The 9926-nt window shown below is 44.7% G+C and overlaps 1 non-coding gene across 1 annotated transcript; it reads right to left on the reverse strand.

Annotated features, from left to right (window-relative positions):
• Positions 1-8700: 8700 nt before the first annotated feature.
• LOC129540170 (U6 spliceosomal RNA) lies at positions 8701-8807 on the reverse strand. The gene has a single exon (XR_008682621.2). It is a non-coding gene; the product is annotated as a U6 spliceosomal RNA (small nuclear RNA).
• Between the last annotated feature and the right edge of the window lie 1119 nt (positions 8808-9926).

Raw genomic sequence — 9926 nt, forward strand, 5'->3', positions numbered from 1 at the left:
GGCAGGGGTAGTGGCCTGAGTTACAAAATCATGTTCTGTCTTCTCTTAAACCATCTTTCATGCCAAAGTATTTCTTTACCACTTTAGGGAAATTGTGCTGCTTTTGAAATGGATAGATCACCAAGTTTATTGTCTATGGCAACCTGGCGTGTCCCAAGTGGTGTTTAAAGACCCAGAGAAAAGGAGAGAATGTGACAAGACACAGTAGTGACCACATTGCTTCAGGATGCTGTGTGCATGTGGTCTGTCATCAACTCACGTGTATGCGGGTGTGTAAAAGTGTAACAGGATTCGGTGTTCTGTTCCTCCCTTGATGGCTTACTCTAATCATCCGTGATGGGGAAAGGTTGTTTAGATGGTAACTTATCACAGTGATTCAATGAGACAGGGTCCATATTGGCAAGAAAATTAATTCTGGATGCTTCACTTGCAAAGATTTGAAAGACGGGAGTCAGTTTTCAGGGCAGATGAAAGCCAGGTGAAAATGGGGGAGACAAGTGAGAGGCCGAGAGCACTCTTAGGAACTGGCTCCACCTAAGTGTGATGTCTTCTTGAATTTTGTACCCTACATGCTTTCTGACCTCCCTCTAGTCCCTGGGTTTCAGCACCACTGGTTATTAGAGACACCGTCTCCTCCCAACACTGAAGATCTTTGAGGCTTTGATTTCAAAGAATTCTGGGAGGGTGTACTCTACCAGGGAAGACAGAGGGGATGAGAAGCAAGGGTTGTCTCTGTGGGGACTGTGAGGTGACTCAGTGGACAGGACACTGTCTACGAGACTCTGGTCTCGGTATGTCTAGATTGGCCAATAATTCTTCCTGGTGATGTTATACTTGCATTCACTCTCATGATCTAGTTGCTAAGTAATATCTAGCTCTTCAGACCCCATGGACTGTAGCCTGCCAGGCTCCTCTGTCCATGGGATTCTCCAGGCAAGAATACTGGAGTGGGTTGCCATTTCCTTCTCCAGGGTATCTTCCCTGACCCAGGAATTCAACCCAGTTCAGGATATCATGGAAGGGTCTCTAACTAAAGAGAAATAAAATAAAATGAAATTAAATACGCAAGCCACACTTGACCCTGGCAGTCTCCTGCAAAGGCAGCCTGGGCTGTGTGCAGATCAGTCACCTCTGCAGGGTTGGGGTCTTTAAGCCTTGCTCAGGGAAGCGTCACTTAGTGATTCCATGAGATGCTTAGTGGGAAGCAGATGAAAGAGGAAAAGAAGGTAAAACTTTGAGGTCCTGATGGAAACCTATTCCTTCCATTTTATCAAGTTTTATCCATTTAAATTCAGAACAGTTAATTTAATTTTTCCTGTGCTAAGAAAATTGCTGTCTTAAGAGATGTGTGCTAGTTAGTTGCTTAGTTGTGTCTGACTCTTTGCAACCCCGTAGACTGTAGCCCACCAGGCCCCTCTGTCCATGGGATTCTCCAGGCAAGAACACTGGAGTGGGTTGCCATTTCCTTCTACAAAAGGAACTATAGAAAGAAAGAAAGAAAGAAAGTGAAGTTACTCAGTCATGTCCAACTCTTTGCGACCCCATGGACTGTAGCCTACCAGGCCCCTCCATCCGTGGAATTTTCAGGCAAGAGTACTGGTGTGGGTTGCTATTTCTTCTCCAATCTTAAGAGATACCTTCCTGATTTCTTCTGAGGACGCCTCTTGGCCTACAGGTAGTCCATTTGCTCTTCATTCCTATGTCCTATTGAGGACAAATGACATTTTCCCCAAGCCATCAGGGACCAGGTTGTCACAGTCAGACATTGTCCTAAATGTCTCTGGAATAAACATTGAAAACTTGTATTGAGATAGCTTGGTACAGGGGACAAAGCTCATTCCCCAGTACTAGAAGGTTCCTTCCTTCCTCCTGGACACTGTCTCAGTGCCTGCCCAGGGGCTCTTTCCACTCCAAATATGGCCTGAGAAAGCAGGCCCTGGCGGACTTTGAGCTTCATGGAAAGCAATTCCCTCTGCTTTGCATTCAAGGCTCATTCTGTGCTGGAGTGTCCTGTGTGAGGCCCACCTCTTCTTAGGATGACATGGGGGTGTCCATCTCTTTCAGCAGAGACCCTTTCTATCTATTAGGAAATGACCTTAGAGACCCCTGCAGGGTAATCCTCAGAATACAACCCAGCCAAGTCCACTTTCAAATAGGAGGTTCCCCGTTTTACTAGTTAACCATCACCAGGGTGACCATAAATCTCGCTTGCCTGGGACAGTCCTATTTTATGCCTGTTGCCCCGGTGTAATTATTAATAGCTCTCCTTTCATTCCCAGGGTGTCCAATTTGGGGTGATCAATTACATGGTCACCCTAATTACCGTGATCACGATCAGAGACTTCTGGATCCTCAGTGCTCAGCTAATAGGAGGCCCTCCTGCCATGCTCACTGCAGCTGATCTCCTCTTCCAGGCAACTAACTGTCAGAATGTTTAGATGTGTGACACAGCCATGTGCACTGCTAGTCTTCCCCCGCATGTTGTTCACTTGTTAAGCACTTCCCACCTACCTACAATGAAACAGAGAATATGAAAGACAGGGGAAAGAGGAGGAGCCAAAGCAGATAGACAAATCATATACAGAGATTTATGATGTTTCCTAACGATGAAGGGGCTTCTCTGGTGGCTCAGACGGTAAAGAATCTGCCTGCCAATGCAGGAGACATGGATTTGATTCCTGGGTTGGGACGATCCCTCAGAGAAAGGAATGGCTACCCACTCCAGTATTCTTGCCTGGAGAATTCCATGGACAGAAGACTGTGAACCTAGTAGAGCTGGGCTTGGGTGGAGGGGGAAAATGATGGGAAAATGTGTGTCCAGTGTTTCACAGGGTGGGCAGACCGTCGTGTAATAAGATGATGTTTGAACAAAGGTCTCTGTGAAAGGGCTTCCTAGGCGGCTTAGTGGTGAAGTATCCACCTGCCAAAGCAGAAGACTTGAATTCCACCCCTGGGTCAGGAAGCTCCTCAAGAGTAAGAAATAGCAATCCATTCCAGTATTTTTGCCTGAAAAGTTCAAGGCAAGAGAAGGCTGGCAGGCAACAATCCATGGGGTTGCAGAGTCAGATACGACTACAAAACTGGGCATGCATGTACTTTGTGAAATATAGAGAGCAACGCCAGTGAGAAGAAAGCCTTCCAAGCCAAAGGAATCACATGTGTAAGAGCCCTAAGAAAGAAGGAACATCAAGGACGCCTACCTGGTTGATGTCAGTGCCAGCCAATGTGCCCACGGATTAGGAATACCGAGAGCCATCTTTCTCTGTCTTTCCCAAGCCTGGTCTGCACAGGTGCTCACATCTTGATGGCCTTGGTGGATGTTGATTGGCTGGGTTACACGTTAATCTGGCTTTCTTGGTCACAGTGGCTCTGGATCAAAACTTCCTAGGACAGCCTGGCTCTAACCTTATCAGTGGGACTAGGGTGCCAAACTTTCGCTGTGAGCTTACTGGGGTTCCTAGATGATCTGAAGAGCTACCTTTACAGACAGCCATTGATGTGCCAACCTTCCGCAGGGCTGTATGGCATCTTTCAGGAGTTCAGCTCACTCCACAGAGCTTAACCAAGTTAGATCTTGGGATGATGACCTTTTCCCTTGATACCGTTCAGTATAATTTCATAAAGCCATTTCAGAATGTATATTCAGAAGTCAAGGAAAGAAATCCCATATTACCTGCTTGCCCCAGGTTATCAAAATTATATTGCATTCTTCAGTTTATTTAAGTAGATATTCTCTGGAAAATATAGATTTTGCCACTGACTGTGTTTCCTTTTTTGTACTTGCAGCCAGGAAGCTCATTGCCAGCCCCAGGGGGCATCAGCAGTAACTGGGCAAGAATGATCAGCACACATGCCTATGAATTAACCCACTTCAGGCATCAGTTTATCATTCCACTCTTCCTTTCTCCTGTATTCATTTTTCATCACTCCGGGAGTTGGTGATGGACAGGGAGGCCTGGCGTGCTGTGATTCATGGGGTCACGGAGAGTCGGACACGACTGAGCGACTGAACTGAACTGAACTGAAACCAATAAGAATCTTTTCGAAGTGACCTGGGTCTTAAATTGGGCTTCCCTGGGGGCTCAGATGGTAAAGAATCTGCCTGCAGTGCAGCAGACCTGGGTTCGATTCCTGGGTCGGGAAGATCCCCTGGAGAAGGGAATGGCTTAATCCCTAAGCAAATCTGTTCTAAGACACCATCATGTATAAACACATTTTAATTACCTACCATGTGAAAAGGAGCATGGAAGCAACCTAAATGTCCATCAACAGGAATAGACAAAGATATAGTACATATTTGCCATGAAATATTACTCAGCCAAAAAACAGAACAAAATAATGCCATTTGTAGCAACATGGATGGACCTAGAGATTATCATACTGACTGAAGTAAGTCAGAGAAAGACAAATATCACATGATGTTTCTTGTATGTGGAATATAAAGAAAAAGGCTACAAATGAATTTATCTACAAAAATGAAATATAGTTACAGATGTAGAAAATAAGTTATGGTTAGCAAGGAGAAAGCAGAGAGAGGGATAAATGGAAAGATGGGGATTAACGCATACACACTACTCTATACAGAAAATAGATAACTGATAAAGATCTACCATATAGCACAGGGAACTCTACTCAATACTCTGTAAATGGCCTACCTGGGGAAAGAGTCTAAAAAAGTGAATATATGTATTTTTGTAACTGATTCACTTTGCTATACACTTGAAACTAATAAATATTGTAAATCAACTGCACCCCAATAAAAATCTTTTTTAAAAAAGAAAGTAGCATGTTAGGATCATAGCGGGTGGAGGGAACTGAAAAACAAGTGTTTCAGAGTACTTGCCCTCCAGCTCAAGTCCGGATTCTATTTGCCCATCAGTTTCTCATGGGTCAGATCTTAGTGAATGCCGGCATTCTATAGATCCAAGAAACTGACCCCCAAATTCCATCACTCCAAAGGATTAATTATTTGCATAATTTACTTTGTTCATAATGGTGTTGGACCTAGTACCTACAGAGAGGAAATCGATTTTTAAAAAAGAAGATGGTTGGGTCGTCATTACTTCACCATGTCTGCGTTGGTGTCTTTGTCTTGAGCGTAATTAAGAGCCTTGCTGTGAGTTTTTAAATGTCTGATCCACCATCCCCCACACTTTCACCCAACATGGCCACAAAGGGAGGTTGAGACTCATTCAAACCAGAACTTAGCAGCCTCATACAGTCCTATGCATGAGGGGGGAGGGACCGGGCTTGGAGGGAGAATATATTGAGATCTGCCCTTTGATCGTGTTCAATGCGACTTTGCATTTACCTGAGGGATTAAAAGTTCTCATTGACCAAGGCTCCCGGCTTCCTACTCAGCCTTTGACGGGACAAGTGTTAATTGGACAATATAATGGGGACAATGTTAATTCCCCTCTTAGAGTTCCTTTTCTTGTTCAGTCAAATAGAAAGGCCCTTTTAAACGGCAGAGAGAGGAAGAAAGGAGCTGGTTTATAAGGGTAATAGACTGCACATCTTCCTCATTTGTCTCAGAACAAGTGCAATGGAGTCCGCATAAAGCGGGCCCTAAACAGCGACAGAAAGGGACCGACGCGGAGGTTTGCATGGAATGTCACCCTGGATTTAGGCATGGGGGAAGTACGGCTGGAGGCTCCCTCTGTTTTTGTAACTGTGGGGGGTGGGGAGCCTGGAGAGAGTAGAAGCCAGGCGACTCAGGGGTAGGCAGGTTGGTGAGGGTAGGAAATAGGGGTGACAATGGCAGTGGACCCTGGGCAGTCAGGAAACTGGGAGGGATCCTGAGCCTTTGGTTTGAGCCTGATATTCTCAGACCTAGAAGAGTTCATGATTGTACAGGGCAATGGCAGGAGGTGGGGATTCTAGATGCAACAGCTGGCTTTTAGAAGGCTTCTGCAATTAGAAGTTCTTCCCTGTAGCTCAAATGGTAAAGAATCTGCCCCGCAATGAAGGAAATCAGGGTTCGATCCGTGGGTTGGGAAGATCCTCTGGAGAGGGGAACGGCAGTCCACTCTAGTATCCTTGCCTGGAGAATCCCATAGACAGAGAAGCCTGGCGGGCTACAGTCCATGGGGTTGCAAAGAGGCGGACATGTCTGAGCGACTAACACACACACATGTAATCAGAATCTTCCTCCTGCTCTATCTTAGAATAGACTGATTTCAGGGGTCTGTGGGCTCTAGGAACTCCCCTTCTTCCACCTTCCCACTCATGGGAACTAACATTTTTCCTCCCACATTCCATCTCCTCACACCCTCTTTTTTTCTCCTAACAAACTCTTCCTCTTGTTGAACTAGTACTTCTTCTCGCCCCTGTTTTTACGAATGATGACCAGGGTGCATTCAGATTTTCATTTGCTAACTTATTCAACATTTGGATAGCCTGTCACAGCAGCCTGTTTGTTACAGTGGGCTGTGAATACCAAGTCCTCTGCTGTGTCCTCTTGATCTAGCCACCTCACCTTGCTGCGCATCACACATGCAGAGATGAGAATAAGTGTCCTGGATTTTAGTCTACAGGGTTCTCTTTGAGACGTGCGGAGGTAAAGGATGTTAAAATGCCTTATAAAACTATATCATACAGAAAATGAAGTATTCTCCTTGTATTTATTCACCAAGGAGATGAGTAAGACGTGTAAAAGATGATAAGCAACAAAGCTAAGACCATCTTTATCGAAGGACAAGCTTGCCTGGCACAGCCAGTGTGCAGTGCAGAGAAATACTGGCCTGAGTTATCAGAGCAGGCTGTGGTTGTCAGACACCATCACCAGGCCCTTTCTGCCATCCAGTCTTCCGGTCGGCAAACCAACAGGTGGAAGCCATCTTACTGATGGCTCAGCACCTTTACAGCTCAGGCTTCTATGATCCTGCTTGGATTGGCCTCTTTCCAGGTTGTTTTGCACATTTCACAATCACACCAGTTGGGCATAATTTGAGAACTCTTAACAAGAAAGGAATCTGCAAGTTTTAACTCACTTAACATTCTTTTGCTTTTAGAATTGATTAAGAAAACAGAAATAGTTGATTATCCATACTTAAGACCAACCCCGGAGAAACTCGTGAGGTGTCTCATTTCACGGTGGGACAGCAGAAAAAGATGGGGAATCCAACCTTGACTCGTATTCCTCTGGAGTTCTTTCTCTCAAGTAGCAATGGGGCTGTGCCTGCTATTTACGTGCTGTTTCCTAGTTCAGTACCCTCCTGTTGGAAGTCTGCAAACTACATGTGTTAGTTTCCCTCCTAGGTGGATGTGGAAGTTCTGTCCGCTTCTGCCAGTAGGAGGCGCTGGAGGGAACCTGACCAGAGGGTACAAGGGAGGGTTCCGAGGTGGCTCCAACAAGGTGGCAGCTGCTGCTGGCTCTTGCAGTGGCAATGGGAGTGGAGCCGATTTTGAGTTCCAGCTGGCTGTCAGGAATAAGTATCTTTTCTCCAGAAGCTGAGGCTCTGGTTAAGACACTTCTCTGGTGGACTCAGAACCAACTGAGACAGGATCTGCAAGAACTCAGCTGCAGGAATAGACTTCCAAGCCCTGGTCTGGGGAAAGTTGAGCAGCACTGCCCATCTAAATGTTCCTCCCTATTCTTTTCAGTTCCACTATGAAAGTGAAAGAGGAGAGTGAAAAAGTTGCCTTAAAGCTCAACATTCAGAAAACTAAGATCATGGCATCTGGTCCCATCACTTCATGGCAAATAGATGGGGAAGCAGTGGAAACAGTGACAGACTTTATATTTTTGGGCTCCAAAATCACTGCAGATAGTGACTGCAGCCATGAAATTAAAAGACGTTTACTCCTTGGAAGAAAAGTTATGACCAACCTAGACAGCACATTCAAAAGCAGAGACATTACTTTGCCAACAAAGGTCTATCTAGTCAAGGCTATGGTTTTTCCAGTAGTCATGTATGGATGTGAGAGTTGGACTATAAAGAAAGCTGAGCACTGAAGAACTGATACTTTTGAACTGTGGTGTTGGAGAAGACTCTTGAGAGTCCCTTGGACAGCAAGGAGATCCAACCAGTCCATCCTAAAGGAAATCAGTCCTGAATATTCATTGGAAGGATTGATGCTGAAGCTGAAACTCCAATACTTTGGCCACATGATGTAAAGAGTTGACTCATTGGAAAAGACCCCCATGCTGGGAAAAACTGAAGGTGGGAGGAGAAGACAGAGAAGACAGAGGATGAGACAGTTGGATGGCATCACTGACTCAATGGACATGAGTTTGAGTAAACTCTGGGAGTTGGTGATGGACAGAGAGGCCTGGCATGCTGCAGTTCATGGGGTCGCAAAGAGTCGGATGCAACTGAGCGACTGAACTGAACTGAACTTCCTCTTTTTAGTTTCCCTTCTTTCTTTTATTTGGTCTTCCAGCCCTCCTAGTTCCTTTGTAATAAGTTTCCCATATTAAATTTCCTCTGCTTGAAATACCAGAGAAAATGACTTTTTTTTTTTAAAAAAAAAAACCAATACAAAGACTATTTGTAAGATACAAAGATTTGCAAGAATCTTTGTTCATGGTTCTGCTGGGGCTAGAAAGGAAATAATTCCTGCTTAAAGGTGAAAAGGGCTTCCCAGTTGGTGCTAGTGGTAAAGAATCTTCCTGCCAATGCAGGAGATACAGGTTTGATCCCTGGGTTGGGAAGATCCCCTGGAGGAAGAAATGACAACCCACTCCAGTATTCTTTTTTTTTTTTTTTTCGCTTCACAAATTTGCGTGTCATCCTTGCGCAGGGGCCATGCTAATCTTCTCTGTATCGTTCCAATTTTAGTATATGTGCTGCCGAAGCGAGCACCACTCCAGTATTCTTGCCTGGAAAATTCCATGGGCAGAGGATCCTGGTGGGTTACAGTCCATGAGACGGCAAAGAGTTGTATGCAACTGAGCATAAATGTGAAAAGCTTAGTTAAGGTTGCTCCTTGCTGAAACCGGAAGCAATTCCCTCTACCTCTCTGAGTCTCAGTTTTTACGTTTCTGAAAAGCACTAAAAAGTTCAGGTTGGCATTCCTCATGGGAGTGAATTGTTGCTCACAAATAGACCAGCCCGATGTGACCAGCTGCAGTCTCAGTGCTGTGTAGCCAGGGCATCTGGGTGCACTCGGATCTGACATTTTTTCCCATCAACTGATCTTTGTGCATCTGCTCCATCATCCAGCATCCGGCCTTGGATGGGGCTCTTCTCGCTCTGAGCTGAAAGCTGCACACTCCAGACTCACCAGCCCTTAAATATTTTATAGCAGACTGGCTGGAGATTAATATTTTATCACAGACTCCTTGGCACTTAAATATTTAATCACTGATGTGAGTGATGAGCAATGAATCAGCATCTGGAAAACTTTTGGTTTCTTGTACCAGTTTTAAAGGATCTCTGGTTCTGGTCTCAGAGGACAGAGGGACCAGAGGCAAGTCTATTTCTACACCAAGTTTAATTTTTTAAGGGCTCAGAAAATGGCCTCAGTACCAATCTGAGGCTCTGGATCAGAGAATCTCATCCACAAAGACCATAAGCAAGTTGGAAATAACCATAGTTTGAGAAGAATTGTCTAAAGTGATAGCACTTATATCAGTTTAGAAATCCTAAGAAAACACAAGTGCTGTGTATGAGGAAGAAATATCTTTAGAGGCACAAGAACGGAGCTGGGGGTAGGAAATTGGAAGCCTTTATCTTTTCAGTGGTAATCTGGAGTATTATGTGCAAAGAACTTCTAAGGAAAAAGAAAAATTTTGAATATGAACAGTCAGTGCTGAAAGCAGGAAAAGATGAAGGTTGGACGAATTCATGGAATTCCATGTTTAAAAAGTAAAGGTAGTAAAATTTTTTTGAGCTGGAACTCAAGGGAACTACTGGTGTTCATATGCTAAAAACGGACACCAGAATGAAAGCTGTTTCTAGAATTTAGCCTTAAGGAATTTT

Source organism: Moschus berezovskii, chromosome 11 (genome assembly GCF_049115385.1).
Source record: "Moschus berezovskii isolate FMDL1 chromosome 11, NW_MosBer_1.0, whole genome shotgun sequence".
In the NCBI taxonomy this organism is placed as follows: Eukaryota; Metazoa; Chordata; class Mammalia; order Artiodactyla; family Moschidae; genus Moschus; species Moschus berezovskii.